This window comes from Callospermophilus lateralis, unplaced genomic scaffold, assembly GCF_048772815.1.
Source record: "Callospermophilus lateralis isolate mCalLat2 unplaced genomic scaffold, mCalLat2.hap1 Scaffold_147, whole genome shotgun sequence".
NCBI lineage: Eukaryota > Metazoa > Chordata > Mammalia > Rodentia > Sciuridae > Callospermophilus > Callospermophilus lateralis.
The window spans coordinates 2,099,053-2,122,557 of NW_027512606.1; the positions used below are offsets into that span (position 1 = coordinate 2,099,053).

The 23,505-nt window shown below is 36.5% G+C and overlaps 1 pseudogene; it reads right to left on the reverse strand.

Annotated features, from left to right (window-relative positions):
* The window catches only part of LOC143390062 (RNA-binding motif, single-stranded-interacting protein 1-like), a 41,072-nt pseudogene extending 39,273 nt beyond the window's left edge, over positions 1-1,799 (reverse strand).
* Between the last annotated feature and the right edge of the window lie 21,706 nt (positions 1,800-23,505).

Consider the following 23,505-nt stretch of genomic DNA (forward strand, 5'->3'; position numbering starts at 1 on the left):
CCATCTACTGTAATTCATTTCTCTCCTTATTTTTTTCCCATTCCCCTCACAAACTCTTATATGTAATTTTGTATAACAATGAGGGTCTCCTTCCATTTCCAAGCAATTTCCCTTTTCTCTCCCTTTCCCTCCCACTTCATGACTCTGCTTAATGTTAATCTTTTCCTCCTGCTCTTCCTCCCTGCTCTGTTCTTGGTTGCTCTCATTAAATCAAAGAAGACATTTGGCATTTGTTTTTTAGGAATTGGCTAGCTTCACTTAGCATAATCTGCTCTAGTGCCATCCATTTCCCTGCAAATTCCATGATTTGGTCATTTCTTAGTGCTGCGTAGTACTCCATTGTGTATAAATGCCACATTTTTTTTATCCATTCATCTATTGAGGGGCATCAGGGTTGGTTCCACAGTCTAGCTATTGTGAATTGTGCTGCTATGAACATCGATGTGGCAGTATCCCTGTAGTACTCTCTTTTGAGGTCTTCAGGGAATAGTCCGAGAAGGGCAATAGCTGGGTCAAATGGTGGTTCCATTCCCAGCTTTCCCAGTAATCTCCATACTGCTTTCCATATTGTCCTCACCATTTTGCAGTCCCACCAGCAATGTATAAGAGTACCGTTTTCCCCACATCCTCACCAGCACTTGTTATTGTTCGACTTCATAATGGCTGCCAATCTTACTGGAGTGAGATGGTATCTTAGGGTGGTTTTGATTTGCATTTCTCTGACTCTAGAGATGGTGAGCATTTTTTCATGTACTTGTTGATTGATTGTATGTCCTCCTCTGAGAAGTGTCTGTTCAGGTCTTTGGCCCATTTGTTGATTGGGTTATTTGTTTTCTTATTATTTACTCTAAAACTGTGAGCAAAATAAACTTCCTCTCCTTTAAATTGTTCTTATCAGGTATTTGGTCACAGCAATGCAAAAGCTGACTAAAGCAGTCACTAAGATTTTTCTCACCAAAATGTTGTCAATTTTGACATGGTGTCTTTTTTAAACAAATCTATGATAAAGCTATAAATACTCTTCAGAAATAATAATAGAGAGAAACGCTGGGGATATAAAACACTAATATTATTTAATGCCAAACAGTAATGTGTATCTAACAAATATGTACAGTGTGTTTGACATTTCTCCTGGCATCAATTTATTTTATTTAGGGTTTTTTCCCACTTACGGTAGTGCAAGTACATTTAAACAGTAAATTTGCTTTACATTTAAAATGTTCAAACTCAACCTAAATTATATATATATATATATATATATATATATATATATATATATATATATATATATATATATATATATATATCTTGTTTTAATCCCATCTCGACTCTTTGATGAGAGATAGATCCAGCACCCCATATCTGTTCAAAGGATTGCTATTAGGGAAATCGTTTTTTTCCAGCATGTTCAAGTCCTGAAAAAAAAAATAGGGATTGCCATTGTGCTGTAGATACTGCATTATGTTATTTATAAAGTGCTGCAGTGGAACAGAACAATACCATCCATCAGTTTACAATCAGCAATGAAGTTGGCAGAGGGAAGTGGAGTGTACAAGAATGCATTGGCACAGACCATTTAAACTGGCAGATTCTAGAGCTTGAACTTGGCAACAGTTTTTGAAACTAATTTATTTGTTCTTTGCGGGAATGGGTTACCACTTTGAAACACACTCAAAAAGTTTCCAATTTCAGGACATTGAAGAGTCAAACAATACCACTAGCACTCTGTGTGATTTTTTTCCAACCACCCGCTTCCCCCATCCACATACCTGATAAAATGTCATTTCATTGTCTGCCATGGTTACATTTTTTTGCTCATTCTCTATTTCTGTTTTTAAAATTGAATCCTCCCCAAATTCTTTTCCATTTTTAAACACCACCTGCTCTTCTTGCTAAAGTACCTTCAACACAGGTTCACGTTTCTTGAGAGTCCCATTAGATTTGGAAGTGATGCATTCCTGCTTTTTCTTGCTTAGCTTGAAAGGCCAGAGTAGTACTGATTCTTTATTCAAATATATTAGCGTTATGTGGACAAGTCCAAATGCCATGGGCCCCAATAAATTCAATGCCATTCCAATCAAAAGCAAAATAGGATTTTTCATATACCTTGACAAACTGACTCTTAACTCCATATAGGAGCACAAAGCTCTAAGACCTGACAAACATTTGTGAGCAAAGAATAAGAAACAAACAGATTTTGCTCCACTAGAAATAAATGTTTTTTATTTTAGACCATGGTCATTAATATAATATTTTAGACTATAAAATGACAAATTGATTCATGGGAATTAATTAGAATCTCATAAACAAAAATACACATATAAGTGAATTTGTTAAATGATAGAAGAGACTTTGAAAATACATTATCACCAAACAGTTCATGAAATGGCTTCTGGGCTGGAGATGTAGCTGAGTGGTAGAGAACTTACCTAGTATGTGCATGGCCCTGGGTTCTATCTCCAGTACTAAAAAGAAAAAAGCTTTTCATATTAAATGACAATAATAATAATAGTAATGAAATCAGACTCAGATAGGTGTATGTGTGTATCTATACACATATGCATACATATACATACATATTTTTGTTATACATATTTATATTTCAAGGAGATTGAAACATATATAAAGCCAGGTGTAGTGGTACATGTAGAGGTACCACAGGAGCAGCTCAGGAGGCTGAGATAGGAAGATCTCAAGTTCAAAGTCAGGTACTAAGCATTACTCAATGAGACCCATCTCTAAATAAAATACAAAATAGGGCTGGGGATGTGGTTCAGTGGTCTGGATTGAACCCAGATTTCACTCCCCAGTATCAAGAAAGAAAGAAAGAAAGAAAGAAAGAGAGAGAGAGAGAGAGAGAGAGAGAGAGAGAGAGAGAGATTGAGAGAGAAACTTTCATATAAAAACAAAAATAAAAGTATTTGTAGTCTTAAGATTTTATACAATTAAGAGTCATAAAAGAACGGATGAGTTATTTTGGCCAGATCCAGATCAAAACTAAAACGAAGTTTAGGGACAAGGCACACACAAGGAAAAACATTGACACATATATCACAAGAAATTGGATTAAAATACGATTGTACAACTCTTGTATGTGATTAAAACACAGCCAGATAGTAAAATGAGTAAAGGAAATAGATAGTCAACAGAAGAATAAAGCATTTTTAATTACCATGATCCCATAAAAGGGATCACCACATACAAAATTTGTGAAAGTGATTGCCTTTGGGGAAAAAGGATAGAGAAGGCTATAATGCTTTACTTTAAAAAATAGCATGAAGCAAATATAACAAAATGTTATTTATTAATTCTCGAGGAGATGTAAAATATCTGTCATGAAAAATAAAACTGAATTGGAGGAAGTATATCATATTTTTGCTTCTTACATAACCGAGGAGTTAATATTATATCTCTGTTATTGTATGTTTTGCCTCCCTGAACTAGATCTATGGTTATTTTTCACATTGCTTCTTGAATAAATTATACTTTAAAAATTTTAGAATATCTTAAATTTAAACTTTAAGAAGAAACTGATTGTGAGTTTACACAGATAGAACCTAGCAGGAAAAGAATTATGGTTTCAGAAAGCACTAGTATTCCATTGGTACGACAGGAAAAAAGTGGGGAAAGTCTCTCTCTCTGAATTCATTCTCCCCTGCCAGTCAGCATGGAGCTATGGCTGAGGTATAGCTGAGCTATGGCTGAGATAGAAGATATTCTACCAACATGCATTTCCTTGCATAAGAATAGCATTACCTTGAAACACTCTGGCATCTGCCTTCCCATTGCTTTCTTTCCTACCTCTAAGGTGGAGTATATCTAGTAATATTTTCACATAAATTGAATTATTTCTTAAATGTATTTCTTAAACACCTTTGTAATCCAATGAAACAACCAGCTAAGATAAAGATAGTTTTGATAAAAAGTGTAGGAGTGGAAAATAACCTGCATCGGGGCTTTTATTAATTAGGTTGGACTAGGTTTTGCTTAGAGGAGAAGATTGGTAAAATAATTCCAAAAGTCTAATTGGTTTTACATAAAATGTATCTTGCTCATGTCATATGCACAAAGCAGATGGGTGGAGGGCTTCCTTTCACCAAGGAATACAGTTGACAGAGGTTGCACTGTCTTGCAGCTGTGCCATCCGGAAGATGCAACCTTCTCAGTCTATTGGTCAGGTGGAGAACAAGTGTAAAAAAGCAGGCCTTTCACTATCAAGGTATTTTTTTTTGTCAAAGGAGGTCCAGAGCCCAGGGAATCTCCCTGTCATGTGCCAGGCATGGGAGAAAATTGAACGTTGGGGACAGTTAGTGATGTCCACCTAGGTCTGGGTTGCCAAGGGCAGTTAGAGTGGACACCTAGGGAGAAGGTAAGGATAAAGTCAAATGATGGTTAAGAAGGCAAAGAAAACAAATGATCTCAATATCTGTATCTTTCATAGATACATTTTTTTTACATACAAAAATTAGGGGAAAAAACTGCTTGAAGTCCAATGTTTTTAGTGTGAACCTCAGTGAAAAACAAGACATAGAGTTTCAGTATTTTTTCCCTCAGAAAATTCAAGTTAGATGTCTTTTATTTTGCTGATGGATACAATTGACAAATAGATGCTAGATCTTTCATAATTTGATAGGAAAAGATACAAAAATCAAAGAAAGGTAACTCATTCTCATTTTTTTTCTTTTATTTTTATTGAATTCACTATAAGAAAATGAAAATTTGCTAAAGTGCCATACACACTTTGAAAGAGTTTTTACAAAGATCTTTTGAGGAGATTATATTGTTTATCTTCAGTGATGGCTACAGTTTGCACAATTACATCTAAAATTAATCACATTAGGATGAGTCTTTTTACTCATTTCATTTATTACACTATAGCTACCATAATATATTTGATTCACTTCTGGTTTAGCTAAATTGTGATCATGTATACTGGCAGTTCTCTATGGGAAGTTGCATACTAGGTATTTTTAAATCCAAGGCAATTTAACAGAGCTTGTCTGCTTCCTTTATATTTTGAAAAAAAAACTATTGGTAATTGCAAAAATAACATAATCTCTCCTCAAGCATAATATTTATCTATTGACTCATAATTTGTTAAATTCAGTGGAGCAACTATAATGAGTTTATTCAATTTTGCATTCAGAATCAAGATTTTGGGAATAAGTAATCTTCTTACATTTCTGTTCATAACTAAAATCCTAAGCACTATTATCAATTTGTAAGATGGCAAAACCTCAAAGAAATTTCTGCAGTCAGCTAGATCTGTAGCCTTAATTTTGACATCACAGATAATGTGATAAACTTATTCAGGAATATTTTTATTACACCTAATTTAGACACACTGCATTTATTTTCAAAATTTTCTCTGAAAAAAAAAGCATTTCTCAAAAGCATTCCATCTCCTTTCTCCTTTTTTAATGGAGAAAGAAAACTAAGTCAAATGGCAATTTTTGTTCCCTCAAACAAGAGCAGCAAGGCCTTTTAAGGACCTTCATTATTTTATGTGTGATTGTTCACAGCTCTCAAATTTATTGGTACAGCTGTCAACATGTATGTATAATTTGATAGCAATGTTCCAGCTTAACAAGTCCTCTTGGAATTATTTATTACTAAATTTCATTACTTCGTACAAATGTTCAGGCTGATTAAGCTCACAATTTCAGGTTTCACCAAACTTAGACCAATCACAACATCATGAGATTGTAAGATTTCAGCCAACTCACTTTCTGCAAGACCTACTTTGTCAAGGCTTCACATATAATTCAATGAAATGACTGTTGATATGGCTACAGAAAATAGAAAAAAATATTTTTAAATCACCAGCTGTTCCTGAGATATATTTGCAATCAATGAATGTTGAGAATCACTTGTACATTTTGGACTGCCTTTGTGTGGAAAGAATTATCAAATATTATTCCAAATTTACTCTGCAATGAACATGGTACATCTTCCCTGGAGAACATGTCTTCCAAGACTCAAATCTCTATAAACATGTCTTGAAAAGAATCAATTTTAATAAATACTTTTCAAGCTGTATAAATTTTATACTTATGAACGTTTCAACATGGCATATCAAAATACTAAGATTTTTCTGAACTCAATAAATAGGAACGAAAAGTGTGGATGTCAGGTAGAGGTACAGACCCACTTAAAATCTTTATGGGGAAATGTAGGACAATATCTTAATTTTGAAAACAATTACAGCTAAGAGCAGGTTAACTTTACCCATTTGGAGTGCTTTCATTAAACTTATGAGTCCTATATTTATACCAACAGTATTTTTATATTTATATTCTAATGGATTTGTCCTAATTTTTTATGAGTTTTTAGAGAATAAGGATCTTCCCTTTCTTATGTTTCATTTCCTTAGGGAAAAAAAGGGAAAATAAAACAAGTACTAAGTGGGAGGAAGTGTTCAATAAATATTGAATAGATGAATGGAAGTTGAAAAAACAATCAGAGTCAAAAGTTTGTGAAATTTTCTTATATTCTAAATTGATTTAAAATTATTTTATAATCCTAAAAAAGAAAAGATTAAATATGTAGAGTGAGAAAAAGAGCAAAATTATTTCTATAAACTTGAAGAGGATTTTTTATATTCTCCCTGATATGATTTAGTTGAAGATATATCCACTAATATTTACTTGTCTACCTTACTAGGTAGCATTGAGAGGACACTGACATGAAATACATTCCCTGAGAGTCTACCTAAAGGGGACCTTATATTCTCTTTCAAACACGTGCTAATTTGACAAGGCACTCTTGAATATGTCTTCAGAAATGTAAAATTTTCAAAGAGCTGTTTACTGTGTGAATCTTTTTTTTTTGGAAGGCTTCATGGGAAAGATATATTTTAAGTTGTTCATTGAAGTACAGCCAGAGTGTGAATAACAAAGGAGAACTTGACAGACAAAAACCGACTTCCAGGGGTGGATGTGAGCAGAGGCACTAGTGCCTGCCTAAAAAGAGCACAGTGTTCAGCACAAGGTAATTCAGAGAGGTGTGGGGAGGTTTTCAAGACAGCTTGCAGAATGGAAGAAAATCTTTGCCTGCTACTCTCTGACAGGGGAGTAATATCCAGAATATATAAAGAACTCAAAATGTTAAACACACACACACACACACACACACAGACACACACACACACACACACACATCTAATCAATAAGTGGATGCATGAACTAAACAGGTATTTCTCAAAAAAAGAAAAGCAAATGACAAACAAATATATGAAAAAAATTGCCCATCTTTAACAATTAAAGAAATGCAAAACAAAACTACACTGAGATTTCATCTCATCCCAGTTGGAATAGCAACCAAGAATATAAATAATAATTAATGCTGTCCTGGATGTGGGGAAAAAGAAACACATATTGCTGGTGAGACTTCAAATGGATACAACTGCTGTGGAAATTATTGTGGAGATTCCTCAGAAGACTAGTCTACTAGATAGTCCACTTCTTGAAATTTATCCAAAAACCTGAAATCAGCATATTATAGTGATACATGCTTTCTGATATTTATACCAGCACAATTCACAATAGCCAAATTATAGAACCACCCTAGTTGTCTGTCAACAGCTGAATGTACCAAGACAATGCAGTCTGTATACACTATGAAGTTCTATTCAGCCATTAAGAAGAATGAAATTATATAATCTGTTGGTAAACGGGTTGGACTGTAGAATATCATACTAAGAAAAATAAAGCCAGACTCAGAAAGCGAAGAGTTGAATTTCTTCTCATATGAAGAAGCTAGAGAGAAAAAAGAGGAATTTTTTTTTAAAAAAAAGAGAGGGGGATCACAGCAAAATAGAAGGAAGATCAGTAGAGGTAGGAAACCAAGGGGGAGGAAGGAGAGGAGGAAAGTGGGAAAACTGGGGAATAAAATTAACCAAATTAATTCTATACAGGTATGAATATATTATGATGATAATCATATTAAGTTTTTAAATCCAATATATATATATATATATATATATATATATATATATATATATATATATATATATATATATAAAATTTGTAGAGTAGAGGAAGGGCATCAGGGAGGGAAGAGGTTAGGAAAAGAGGAAGTACTAAGAAATGAAATAGAGCAAATAATGTTATGTTCATATATGAATGTGTCACAAAGAATCTAGCTACTATTTATAATTATAATGCAATAATAAAGTCTTTGTAAAATTTGGAATATGAGATAATGAAAGATTATGACAAGAATGGACATGATAAATCTATAAATAGGTTTAAAATTTGTTTATGCAGTACTTTATAATTTATCCTCCTAACTAAAATTTAGTGAAGGATTATTGTGTCCACAAAGAGAAAGAATGAATAAAAGAATTTAAAAATACTACTTATTGACCTATTTTTATTCCAGGTCCAAAGTCTTATGTTTTGTATATATTATCTCAATCATTATGACAATTCTCTTTATAAAGCAAAACTACAGTAAAGAGAGATTATTTGTCTTTTCGTAATAGAGTTAGTTAAGTGGGCTTGAACTCTCTGTGTTTCTGTGCCTAAAACTTCTGGTCTTTTTATCCATGCCACCACTCACATACATAGTGCTTCCCACAAATTCCTTCCAACTGAAACATTCATCAACAAGTTCCTCTACACAAAGAGCTTATAACCTATTTCTTTAAAATAAAAAAGATAAAGAGATACATGATAGATTCCCCATTAGACAATTGAAAAACAGCACATCTGAGCAATGGCAAAATAAAGCAGCTTCATCAACATTTCATAAACAAATAAATCTTAAAATATGAAGGAAAAAGGCAACACATTACTTCACCAACATATTTGTTCTAAAAATTCACACTATTACTTTTTTATTGAACCTAGTTGAAACCACTTAATTATTACTATTCATCCACAATGTTTATCTACACATGTAATTGTATCATGCTGATGATATTAGAACTCATAGTTAAATATTACCGAGCAAATATTATAGTTAGGAAATTAATTTTAAAAATTTCTACATTAGAAATAGGCTCAATAATCAGCTTCAAACAGGTAGTATCCAGGGGCCTTTAATGAGAAAAGCTGGTCAGTGCTAGGGATCAGTCCAGATTCTTGAAATGACCTTAGAACCATCATTTATATTCACTATGGTTCTTCCACCTTTAAATTAAGTTTGAAAACATCTTCCACAGTTCCCTTCTTCTATGATAATGCTTCAAAGCCTAATGTATAAACGTTAATGTTCCACTGGTTCTGACTCCACAGTTTCCAAAGTGTAGGTAACTAGATTCAATGCTATGGGTCAGCAAAGACAGAGCCAACTTCAAAGGGCTCTGGAAGAGGCTTAGCAGGTACTTTCTGTGCTCACATTGAGGCATGCACTGCCAACCCCTAGCCAACACACTGCACGTGGAGGCAATTCAATCCAATACCAAGGCCTTAGAAAGCATGGCAACAGCATTATTGACTGAACGAGTCCTTTTAAAAATTCTTAGGCAATTGAATCAGACACCCCATGATTTGAAAGTGAGCTTCGGCATTTTTGTTTTCTCTTCTTTGTGTGATACTAGAGTAACACAGCTTCCTTTATAGGATTTTTTTCAATAATTAAATGATATAAACTAATCAAAGTGTCTATAAACATTTAGCACAACCCCTCCACCCCAAGTAACATCGATTCCTGGTGTTGTTTGATTTGCCCTGTAAAACAGGGAAGAAAAAAGATATATAAGGATTTAAAATGTCTTTTCTACTGTCACACAATAAAAAACCCTGGACTAACTCCAAATGTATGCTTATAGTAGAAAAGAATCCATGATCTAAAGAAAAGCACATTTTAAAACTTAGAATTGGGGGGTCAGAGTTGCTGAGTGCAATTTATTAAATTTACAATTAACTAAAAATAGCTTAGTTGTTAGCCCAAGGATCTCCACAGCAGCCCCAATTTGATTTGGTCATCTATGATTCACTGCTTAGACTTTACAACAAGCCTTCAAATGGCAAAATTCACTGGAATAATAAAGGTTTAACTGGAGGCAAAAGTATACAATTCACAAAATATATTTAATTAGCCCTCAGCCACTCACTGATTTAATATACAATTTCTAAAATAAATTGTGGAATTCTATAACATAAAATTTACTAAAAATGATATCAGTGTTTTAAGACAAAACAGTTCTCACTTTCTTATAGGGTATATTCTAATGAAAGAATATTCTTACTTCTTGCCATTTAGCCTGACTCTCTTTAAATTCTCATTTTCCTTACATGCTTTCAAGCTTGTTTTTTATTAATTATACAAATCATGAGCATTAAAAGGCAATATGATAGTTTCAAAAAGTAGATTCAATGACTATCTGCATATTTAATCAACTGCTCTAAATTTTTAATCATTTGAGTCCAGGTTCTTCTCTTGAAGCTTAACTTTATAACAAACCTACCAACTGGTAAAACTAATTGGTACAGAATCAGTCAATAATTTAAAAGGAAAGGAAAAAAAAAACACATTGGATTTCATGAAGGTATAAGACCACCATCCAGTTATTCCTGAGAGGTAACAGCAAAAACAACCTTGGCTCTACAAATCCATGGCGCAGTAGTAACATCCACTGGCTGTCCCTTAATATTGTGTAGATTCCTTGGACTTTTAGTGTAAGTCTTGTAAAAAAGAATCTGTATGCCCTACATATTTATGCCTTTGCTTCATGTAAACTGTAGTTGCATTTACCTATACATTCACTGCATTTAGTGCTTCGTGTGTCTCATACTTAAACCTTGAAATTCAATAACAGATGAGAAATATTCTGTGTTTTCAGAGTTAGAGGGACTCCAATAAACCTCATCATTATGAGACTGAAAGGAAACAAACTAAATATAGTGAGAGGGGGAAGCATCTTTACTGGTTGTTTAATCAATGAAAAAAATCAATATTGTCATTTTACACTACCAGAAATTTTGTGCATTGCTCTGTTACTTTGATTTTGAAAATAGTGAAGTATTTAGAAAAGATGTGCCATGGGCAGAACTTGTCAGGTGCACTAAGGCAGTAATTTCCAAAGTTTAGTAGGTGTTAGAATTTTCTGGAATGCTTACTACAAATGCAGATATCTGAGCCCCTTTGCATAACTGTAGAAGAATCTTCAAGAGACAATTTTGGTGCATTTGGTATATTTCCACATTTTGAGGAACACAGCACTGATAGTCCCTATTATCTTTAGTGTTCCAATACTGAAATCTCATGCACAATGCAGGTCGCATGCTGTTTTGAATTCCTTATTACTGACAACCTACAGAACAGGTCCAAGTTTATCAGGGGGACAAACTCTTCAGAAATACTGTATTTTTTACTATGCCACTTACTAATATTTCATCATCTAATCAATTAAAACTTACAAAAATATTTCCACAGATTTTCCAGGCAGTTCATGGAAAACAGGAATAGTTTATGATTGCTTACAAGTAAAAATCAGGTGCACTCCAAAGATGAGATTAAATAGATGGGGGGTAACTAGTATGAAATGTTCAACGACAGTACAGAATGTATTTTCACTGTATATTTTAATATGTTAGCAATATCACATCGTCTGCTGGTGATGAAACTACAGCTGATGTTTTTCCTAATGTTGCCTATTTTTTATGTAATGAAGATGTACTATGTATGTGATTTGTTTTAAGGAAGCATATCCTACAAGTTTTGGGAAAAACTGTGGGTGTCAGGAAGGACTCAATGCTGCATTCAGCATTCTTGCAATATTTAACCAATCATCATTATCATCATCACCATCATCATCCCTCTAAATCTCACAACAAAGCTCTCAATTAACCAGAAGCTTCATGGATGATTTGAGTTATTGCACAATGAATTTGGGTACTTACTCGCAAGCTATGATTTAATAACCTTTCAGTTAATAATTGTGACATGGAGTAAGGACAATTCTGAAAAGCACTGAGGAGGTAAGAGACACAAGGGCAAGAAAGCACAAAGGCTAAGCTATTTTCTATGAGAAACCAAGGAAAAGGTATTAAAGGGATGGAGCTATAAGATGACAAGAACTGAAGAGACAGCATCTAGAACTTAGAGTGGAAGAAAACAATTTTTTTTTTAATTTTCTAAAGGGACTAAAAATTAACCAAGTAGATTTCAATTCCAGATAAGCAACTCCCTCCTCCTATAGAAAAGTGTTAAAAATTACAATGTGCAGCAAGAAGAAAGTAATATCGTTTCTGAAAACATGTTCAAATAACCCCCAGCTTCACCAGTACCTGTGTAGGATGTATGTGCATCAAGGGTAATGGTGCTTTCTGGAAGACGGCTGGGGAGTTTGATGTTAATGCCAATTTGTAATTTTCACCAAGCCTCCCAGGTGAAAAGCTGGGAAAAGCCTGGCTTCAGAAGTTAAAAATAGGCCTCTTTGCCTAAAAAATTCTTAGGCTCCTTTGAGTTACAAAGACCACAGACTAGGGAGAGAGTCTAAATTTAGATTCTTTTCCTTAAGGAATAGGCAGGCACCTGCCAAGATGCATGTTCATCATCCATAGAGAATTAATGGAAACTAATGAATCTCCATATTTTGGCAGAAAAATAACATGCTCAGGCTCAAACTCTGGATTGTTAGGATAAGACAGCAATATACAAATGTGCATTTTATCCAAAAAGATTGCCAGGTCACATTAAGAGCATACTAACAAATGTGGTCAAATTTAGAAAAGTAGGGGAGAAAATAAACAATTTAAATAATTTCATCCTGTATAGGCAAGTTTGTCTTTCTTCCTAAAATGAAAGGTTGTTTGTTTGTTTTTTTTTCTAATTAAAAACAGCATGCCCATTCATAGGAAAGCTACATGGAATGAAAAGATAAACCAATTTATAAAGTCACCTCCACAACCCAATAATTTTATGTGATAGGGAGAGCCAGGCCAACTACTTCTATCATTTTGTTCAGATTTTTGTAGCATGGACACACACAAACATACAAGCTGGCCTTGAACTTAAAATCCTCCTGAATCAATCTCTCAAGGCAAAGAGCTTTTATATGCACACATGTGCACGCGCGCGCACACACACACACACACACACACACATGCACATACACACTATTTCTCTTTGTAGTAGAAATTTTTCCTAATAAGTGTAAGCAGATAGATGATCAATTCATTATGATCCCTATTAATAAGTATTTGGTTTGAAAAATTTTACTATTATAAATGGCATTATGGGAAACATCTACTCTTACTCAGTCTCAATCCATGATCCACAAAGCTTTAGAAGGGATCTTATAGGAATAGAAATCTTATTTTATCTTTTTCATTTGTTTGTTTAAATGCCATTCATAAAATTCCATTACCATTAGAATTAGGTTCACAATCCTTTCCATGGCCTAAAAGATTAGAATGTTTCCTGTATCTTCACTACCCTCTTTACCCACCATGCCCACTGATGCTGATCTTTATTTTTTCCTCAAATGTGACATGTTATTTTTTGCCTCAAGGCTGTTTACACATGCTCTTTCCACTGCTTAGAAAGCTCTTTGACTTGGGGATTGATTCAGGAGAATTTTAAGTTCAAGGCCAGTTTCAGCAATTTAGCTAGGCCCTGTCCCCCCAAAAAAGAACTGGGGATATAGCTCAATGATAAAGTATTCCTGGGGTCAGTCCCCAGTACCATAAAAAAAGCAAACTCTTCACCCAGAGCTGTCTTTAATCTCTCAGTGTTCTTCTTTCCAACTTTCTCCTCAGGTTCAACCTTCTACCTGTTATTGGACTCTTTGTTTCTGTCTCCATTCTTCATCTTTATGCCCCAGTTCTAACTTCCTGTGTAAAACGAGGTCTCAAGTCTTAACTATTCCCTTCAACATCTGCCATAAGGCTTCCCCTTCTTCTATAAAAAAGTTCTAAATAAAAACAATTCTTGCTCTAAGAATTCTCATGACATGCTAAAATCAATTTTTCACCTACATGAATGAATATCCATTCTCCTAGTCTTCTAGACACTAAAGGCACTAACTGTTTTCTATACCTCCCTTGCTGCCTCCCCATGCCTCTCATTCAGTGGCGTGTGATATCACTGACAACTTCTATTACACAAAACATCTCTCCATGCCCAGACTCTGGAGCAGACTCTTCTGGTTATTGCCAAGAATATTCAATAGCTCTCTGCAGGGTTCTTCTCCTGTGATTTCCTTCTCCACCTTACTCATCAGTCCATGGTTGCCCTTCTCACTCCAGATCATCAGATTCCTTCTAAGATATAATAAATTTACACATTCATTTATATTTTTGAGAATTTCTGATGTGCAGGGCAGAGATAAAAATTTAAATAAAGCCCCTCCATGATTTCAAGCAGGTGAAGTGTGCAGGCCAAAATACTGAAGTGCCTGGCTATGGTTTTACTTAACTGGAGTATCAACTGCTTTGCCTAACATTGGAACTCCCCCTAATGCAGCAGGAGCTTGAATGTGTTCTATTTGCCCAACAAACTTGTGTGCTTCAGATCTTACCTAGTTTTCTATATTCATACGTACATTTCACCTTACATTCGTATAAATATCCCAGTTGCCCAATACCCATATTCATCCAGTAGAATGACTCCTAACCCAAATTGAACATGATATGACCCTTAACCATATTCTGTTCTCTCAATCTATTTTCACATAACAGCAGGTCCTGAGTTGATCTTGCCATACAGGTATGTAGGAAATCCTCCATCAGCTGAGAAGCTCAAAGGTAGATGCAGAAATGATCCCTGGAGCAAATATAAGCAGCTAGATAGGACCTGTGAGGTCTAAAGTCATCTTCCATGGCCAACAACCCAGTCAGGATAAAGGGATGAGGCTGAATCAGCCTCTCTCTTCTCAATGCAGGGAAGATGGACACAACCAGGTCTGTGTGGATTGCTGATCCCGGGCTCCTAGGGTATATAGACCCATATGTCTTGTGAAAATGTCACAGGAAGGTGGGGCAGCCTCCATCTCATGGGACCCTTGGAAACAACTGTTAGGACAAAGTGGTTGCCAAGGCAGTGACCTCATTCATTCCCTGAAGGAAGTGACCTCACCTCACTTCCTTGGTGATGGAACTCTCTGAACTGGGGATGCAAGAGGTGAGGCATCCAGAGGCAGTTCCACTTCCAGTGGGCTCACTTGTTTGTCTGTACCAAGGCCAGAGTCATTCTTTGTTGGTACCTAGTGATGTGTGGATAGCCAAATGCCTTGAATGGTCTCAACAGGGGCCTATCCTGAGAAAGAATTGTCGGCTCATTGCTGGCTCCTGACAACTACACAGAGATGGCCAAGGAGACCAGAGGTGAGAGAGGAAAGGGCACTGCTGGGGAACATATTTTCACCCACCAGTCAGAGGACAGAGTGGATAGATGCAGACCAAATACAGGGGTGGTATGCGTGTCTCAGTGGGAGTGTGTTTCTATTTGTCGTTTTGTCTCATGTTCTGAGAACATGAAGAAAAATCGTTTTTGTTATTGTTGTTCTTCTTGTTGTTGATTTGAAATGGACTGTTAACTAGTGAGTCTTTTTATGTCAGTGGATCCCACCGGGTTTGTGGTTAAAGAGAGTAGAGAGAAGAATGCAGCCGTGAATGTGTCCTGTCTAGTGGAAATCTTTGCAGGACTCCTCATGGCCAATTTATGAATGGACTCCTGCTTGGCTTGCAGATGGGCAACACCTACCAAGATCCTACGTTCCTGTATTCTTCCTGAATTTTGGCCACTCTCTGAAGGGGTTCGTGGTTTTGTGTCCAAGATGTGTACCACATATAAGCTCTGTGACATGGCCATCGACTGGATGGCTGAAGGGCATGCCAAGCATCTCAGAAAACTCAAAAATTAGCATGACTGGTAAGGATCTCTCTGGAGAATCCCTGCTTGGATAGATAGTAACCCAAGATGCATGATTAGGAGCTGTCAGTGCCACAGTGTTCCATTAAAGAAAAGTTTTTTTCCAGGCTTCTTTCTTCCCTATTGTTCTGTACCCCTGAATGTCAGGGAGGTGTTTGCCTTAGGGCACTCCTTTGGGACTCCTCAAGAAAACAGTTTCAAATGGAAATGAAGAGGCCTAATCTCTGCCTTTTAAGTAAAGTGCTTTGTAAAAGCTGTGTCTGAGTCAGACACTTGGCCCTGTGTGTGGCTGTGAATTACATTCGCAGCACCCCAGGAAACTCAAGAAAAATCCCATGTGTCCAACCAAATCTAAAAGGATGAAACAGAAGTGTACTATTGGATGAAGTCTCTTGCCTTCCACTATTCAGGCTCCTGACCCCTTTGAAGTCAGAACAGGGATCCTCTGGGTAAAATGAGTTGTTGCAAGCCCTCCAGTAACTAGCACACAGGTGTTTGGGTTTTTTCATGAGTCCAGTACACATAAAGAATATACCCCTGGCAGGCAGGAGGCCTCTAATTTGACAAGCAGAGCAGTATTAACTACAGGCCCATTTTATCTATCCTGTTTCTCAGGAAGGGTTTCCAGGCCACCATGATATTTGGCATATGATGGGCATGAGAGCTTACTTTGCACACCATCTAAGACTGCTCACCCTATAGAAACCCCCAGGCAGAATGTTATGATGAGTGTCTGTATGGAAGAAGATGAGGGCAATGTGGGAGTGTTTTTGTTAGAATAGTGGTCTTTTGTGTGGTGGTTGGAAAAGATGACTGGGTCAACCTCAGCTTGAACTCTGGTGTGATTCCTTTAGAGACTGAGTTCTGGAACTGATCTCAGAGAACTATTGCCATGAATTTTGTTGGGATTTTAGAAGGCCAGGCATTAGAGAAGCCTTTGGAAACTGAGATCTAGGTCGAGGGTGGCTTTCTCCACAGCACTGGGAATCTCAGACAGAATTTCACATGATTTTGCTCTTAAAGCCTTTTCAGCTATTGTTGAGAGACAAAACTCATAGGAACATCATATTTTAGATCGCAATGGGCCTGGATTCCTGTGACCTTTCGCCAATCCTTGGGAAGCCTTGCCTGCATGCGATCTCCAGAGATTTTACTGAAAGGAGATTCCTCAACACTTAATGAATCCTGAATGAATCAAAACCCACAGTGTCAATTTCTTAATTCTTGAAATATGGCTAGGCCAATACCATGAAGTTCTTGTGAATCCCATGACCACAAATCCCTGGAGAACCTTTAGATCTCCTGTTGCTCATCATGACTGAACCAGCGAGTGCCATTTTTGACTGAGTGGAATTCATGACCATGGTGAAGAACAGAGATGCCAGTGAGTAGGAGCCAGCAGGGAACTGGCCCTAGAGCAATGGAGTGCAGGTGTGTGATCCAACATCTGTGGTGGGCCCCTGTGGTTCTGTCATTGGCTTCCAAATGACATGTGACTGACAAGGTGCAGCCAGGAGACTGGAAAATATAAAGGCATGTTGTTGTGGGGAGAGGATTTGGGGCAATGCTTAGAAACAAGTTGCTACGCTCAAGTGGGAAAGATATATGAGATAGCAGCCCAGTTTGTGTTTTTTTCTTGAGACCCCTCACTCTCTCCACGTGACAGAGCTCCTTCCAGCACTGTGTCCTGTTTGACCTTTTTGTAATTCAAAAACAAACACCAATTTTCCAGGGAAGCTGCAAGAAATGCCATTAAAACTGGACGGTGAGCCAAAGGCTTCACAATCCACCCAGGGAGACATTCATACCCCAAAGGCTACAGTTACCTGCAAAGAGAGGATTCAGCTCTGCTGCCTCCTGTTCCTATTGGAAAAAATGAACCCATTTCCTCCTGTTCACATAGACTCAGAGCAAGCTTTCATGGTCTCACTTCAAAAAAAACTAAAGCACAAAGCTATATTTCTAGTGCACAAATGTCAGAGGCAGATAGTCAAGAAGTCATTAGGCCAGCAAAGTTCCATGTTTGTGGGATGTTTACCCTGTCCTCTACTTTTGGGATCTCTTCTGCCACACCCAAGTTTGTGGGCTCCTCAGAATTTCCAATTCCAGATATGTATTCACAGATTTTTTTCCTCTTCTCCTCTCATTGTGTCTTCTTTGGGGTGATAGTAATGTCCAGGGATTGTGGTGGATGACAGTTGAAAATTTTTATGTGCCACGTGTTTGCATACATATTAGACTCATTTTCCGTTTTTCCATTTGAAATATTGAATCTCTGACACTAACCCATAACCTTCTAGGCTCTGACTACTTATCCTAACATCGATAAAAATAATCCTAAAGGAATTGAAGTAGTGGCATTTTATAGGAGGCAGGGTGTATACTTGGACTTGCATTTTGCTTCATCAGAGATACATATTATAAAACCTGTGTCACATTTTTTCTCATTCAACTTCTCCAAGAATTTTCAAAATTACCAAATATGTAACTTTCTGACTCCCTGTCTCTGTTGCCTGGGTCACAATGTATATTTTTATATACATATATATAATCCTACTGCCATCACAGTTTATTCTTGAGAGTATTCTCACCTTGGAAAATACGAATTTCATGAAGAGATCACTGCCCTCCAATACACTGAGGTAACTGGAAATTCAAACTGTGGTGAGCTTTATTCTTCAACAAGTTTAGACATGAAACAACGTAGAGGAAAATAAATACTTGGGTACATATGTGAAGGATATATATCCCCTTATTAATTTCGATTGGCATATGTACTATTACATTTTAAAGTATTAAATATATATATATATATATATATATATATATATATATATATATATATATATATAGTATGAATTTGCAAACAGGAAATATATGTGTCATATACTACCTTGATTCTTTCATGTCCATCTGTGTAGATTTATATTCAACTTTTTATGAGATATTTTTCAGAAATATTCATTTTCTTGACATACATATTCATTTCTGAATACTCAAAATGAACTTCAGTGAATATTGAGTGCTACCCCTAATATTTCTACAGTAAGTGACCCAGTTTCACATCAATGAAAGTATATTCATATGGTACATGATGTGTATTTTTAAATAAATTTTCATTCAACATTGTCATATTCCTATTTCTTCAGTATATATATACATCATAGGATGTATCATTTCAACCACAATTCACAAATTGCTATGCATATGATTCACTTTCATTCACTCCCTGAATCAGATCCCATGTATTTCTCCATGTTGCTTTACTTGTTTTTTCATGAGATTTCTTTTATATCACATAACTTTTGCATTCCATCATCATTTTTGAAGCAAAACTCAAACACAGTTTTTTTTATAATTAGTAACCCTAATATTACCACTATATGTATAACTACTTGGATTGAATGTTTGTATGTGAATACCAGATTTCATGTATTTTTTAAAATATCAATTCAATCCATTATTTAAAATAGTAACCTGTTATATTTTTTATTCACCGTATGGTCTATTCATGCATCATCTCTATATACATAAAACCAGGGTACACCTCTTTCTATCCCCAAACTCTAAATGAAAGGGTTTGAAAACATGCTCCCAGAAATGGTGGAAGAAATATGCATGTCACCTGCTCTATGTATTACTTTCATCACATCATCTTCTGGACACAAAATGCAAAACTCACACTTATCTTATTCTTCTACCAAAGCCTCATTTTAATAAGAGCATGAATTACTAAAATCATGTAAGTCTGCATTGCCTATTGTTTTCAAATCTCAATCCTATGGTGCGTATACACTTGTTTCTTTTGAGGATAGTGTGTTCAACCACCCCCCTGTTGAAAATATCCCTGATCTCACTTGCTGAACCAGCAAGAGCCATTTTTGACTGAGTGGAGTTCATGACCATGGTGAAGAACAGAGATGCCAGTGAGTAGGAGCCAGCAGGGAACTGAGCCTGGAGCAATGGAGTGCACCAAACAAAAGACCACTATTCTAAAAAAAAATACTACCACATCGCCCTCATCTTCTTCCATACAGACACTCATCATAACATTTTGGATGGGGGTTTCTAAAGTGTGAGCAGTCTAAGATGATGTGCAAAGTAAGCTCTCATGCCCATTATATGCCAAATGTCATGGTGGCCTGGAAAACCTTCCTGAGAAACAGGATAGATAAAATGGGCCTGTAGTTAACACTACTCTGCTTCTCAAAATAGAGACCTCCTGCCTGCCAGGGGTAGATTCTTTATGTGTACTGGACTCATGAAAAACCCAAACACCTGTCTGCTAGTTACTGGAGGACTTGCAACAACTCATTTGACCCAGAGGTTCCCTGTTCTGACTTCATATGGGTCAGGAGACTGATCAGAGGAAGGCAAGAAACTTCATCCAATAGTACACTTCTTCTTCATCCTTTTAGGTTTGGATGGACACATGGGATTTTTCTTGAGTTTTCTGGGGTGCTGAGAATGTAATTCACAGCCACACACAGGGCCAAGAGTCTGATTCAGACACAGCTTTTACAAAGCACTTCACTTCAAAGGCACAGATTAGGCCTCTTCTGAGTCTGATTCAGACACAGCTTTTACAAAGCACTTCACTTCAAAGGCACAGATTAGGCCTCTTCATTTCCATTTGAAACTGTTTTCTTGAGGAGTCCCAAAGGAGTGCCCTAAGGCAAACACCTCCATGACATTCAGGGGAACAGAACAATAGGGAAGAAAGAAGCCTGGAGAAAAACTTTTTTTTCAATTGAACACTGTGGCACTGACAGCTCTTAATCATGCAACTTGGGTTAATATCTATCCAAGCAGGGATTCTCCAGAGAGATCCTTACCAGTCATGCTAATTTTTGAGTTTTCTGAGATGCTTGGCATGCCCTTCAGCCATCCAGTCGATGGCCATGTCATAGAGCTTGAATGTGGTACACATATTGGTCACAAAAACACAAACCCCTCAGAGAGTGGCCAAAATTCAGGAAGAATACAGGAACTTAGGATCTTGGTAGGTGTTGCCCATCTGCAAGGCAAGCAGCAGTCCATTCATAAATTGGCAATGAGGATTCCTGCAAAGATTTCCACTAGACAGGACACATTCACGGCTGCATTCTTCTCTCTACTCTCTTTAACCACAAACCCGGTGGGATCCACTGACATAAAAAGACTCACTAGTTAACAGTCCATTTCAAACCAACAACAACAAGAAAAACAATAACAAAAAACGATTTTCATTCATGTTCTCAGAAAATGAGACAAAACAACAAATTGAAACACACACCCACTGAGACACACAAACCACCCCTGTATTTGGTCTGCATCTAACCACTCTGTCCTCTGACTCGTGGGTGAAAATATGTTCCCCAGCAGTGGCCTGTCCTGTCTCAGCTCTGGTCTCATTGGCCATCTCTGTGTAGTTGTCAGGAGCCACCAATGAGCCAACACTTCTTTTTCAGGCAAGGCCCCTGTTGAGATCATTCAAGGCATTTGGTTATCTACACATCTCTAGGTACCAACAAAGAATGACTCTGTTTTTGGTACAGACAAACAAGTAAGCCCACTGGGAGTGGAACTGCCTCTGGATGCCTCACCTCCTGGATCCCAAGTTCAGAGAGTTCCATCACCAAGGAAGTGAGGTGAGGTCACTTCCTTCAGGGAAGTGAATGAGGTCACTGCCTTGGCAACCACTTTGTCCTAACAGTTGTTTCCAAGGTTCCCATGAGATGGAGGCTGCCCCACCTTCCTGTGATATTTTTACAAGACATAAAGGTCTATATACCCTAGGAGCCCGGGATCAGCAATCCACACAGACCTGGTTGTGTCCATCTTCCCTGCATTGAGAAGAGAGAGGCAGATTCAGCCTCATCCCTTCATCCTGACTGGGTTGTTGGCCATGGAAGATGACTTTAGACCTCACAGGTCCTACCTAACTACCTATATTTGCTCCAGGGATTATTTCTGCATCTACCTTTGAGCTTCTCAGCAGTTGGAGGATTCCCTACATACCGGTATGGCAAGATCAACTCAGGACCTGCTGTTATGTGAAAATAGGTTTAGGGAACAGAGTATGGTTAAGGGTCATATCATGTTCGATTTGGGTTAGGAGTCATTCTGCTGGATGAATATGGGTATTGGGCAACTGGGATATTTATACGAATGTAAGGTGAAATGTAAGTATGTAAATAGAAAACTAGGTAAGATCTGAAGCACACAAGTTTGTTGGGCCCTTGATTTGGATACATAGTTTTGAATTATGTTCTGCAGAGATGAATCCTCTAAATCCATAGACAATGGCCTAAGATCTTGTACCTGGGACTACTGAATGTAAAAGAGAACTTGCAGTGAAATAGAGAGAGTAGGCAGGATTCCAGTGTAGGGTAAGAAAGAAGAGTGAGTTTTGGGTTTGGACCAAAGGCCCTTTTTGCAATCCAATAAATATCTATTAAAGTGTAAATGGGAATGTCAGCACACATGAAGAGTCAGTCACAACAAGGCACTTGGGGAAATAGATATCAATAAGGATGTTAGGAGATGAGGCAAAGTACAAAATGAGTGATAAGATCAGGGATATTTTCAACAGGGGGGTGGTTGAACACACTATCCTCGAAAGAAACAAGTGTGTACTCACCATAGGATTGAGGTTTGAAAACAATAGGCAATGCAGACGTAGATGATTTTAGTAATTCATGCTCTTATTAAAATGAAGCTTTGGTAGAAGAATAAGATAAGAGTGAGTTTTGCATTTTGTGTCCAGAAGATGATGTGATGAAAGTAATACATAGAGGAGGTGACATGCATATTTCGTCCACCATTTCTGGGAGCATGTTTTCAAACCCTGTCATTTAGAGTTTGGGGATAGAAATAGGTGTACCCTGGGTTTATGTATATAGAGATGATGCATGAATAGACCATACGGTGAATAAAAAATATAACATGTTACTATTTTAAATAATGGATTGAATTGATATTTTAAAAAATACATGAAATCTGGTATTCACATACAAACATTCAATCCAAGTAGTTATACATATAGTGGTAATATTAGGGTTACTAATCATTAAAAACTGTGTTTGAGTTTTGCTTCAAAATTGATGATGGAATGCAAAAGTTATGTGATATAAAAGAAAACTCATGAAAAAGCAAGTAAAGCAACATGGAGAAATACATGGGATCTGATTCAGGGAGTGAATGAAAGTGAATCATATGCATAGCAATTTGTGAATTGTGGTTGAAATGATACATCCTATGATGTATATATATACTGAAGAAATAGGAATATGACAATGTTGAATGAAAATTTATTTAAAAATACACATCATGTACCATATGAATATACTTTCATTGATGTGACACTGGGTCACTTACTGTAGAAATATTAGGGTTAGTACTCAATATTCACTGAAGTTCATTTTGAGTATTCAGAAATAAATATGTATGTCAAGAAAATGAATATTTCTGAAAAATATCTCGTGAAAAGTTGATATTAAATCCACACAGATGGACATGAAAGAATCAAGGTAGTATAAGTATATGACACATATATTTCCTGTTTGCAAATTCATACTATATATATATATATATATATATATATATATATATATATATATATTTAATATATATATATGTATATATTTAATTCTTTAAAATGTAATAGTATGTATGCCAATCAAAATTCATAAGGGGATATAT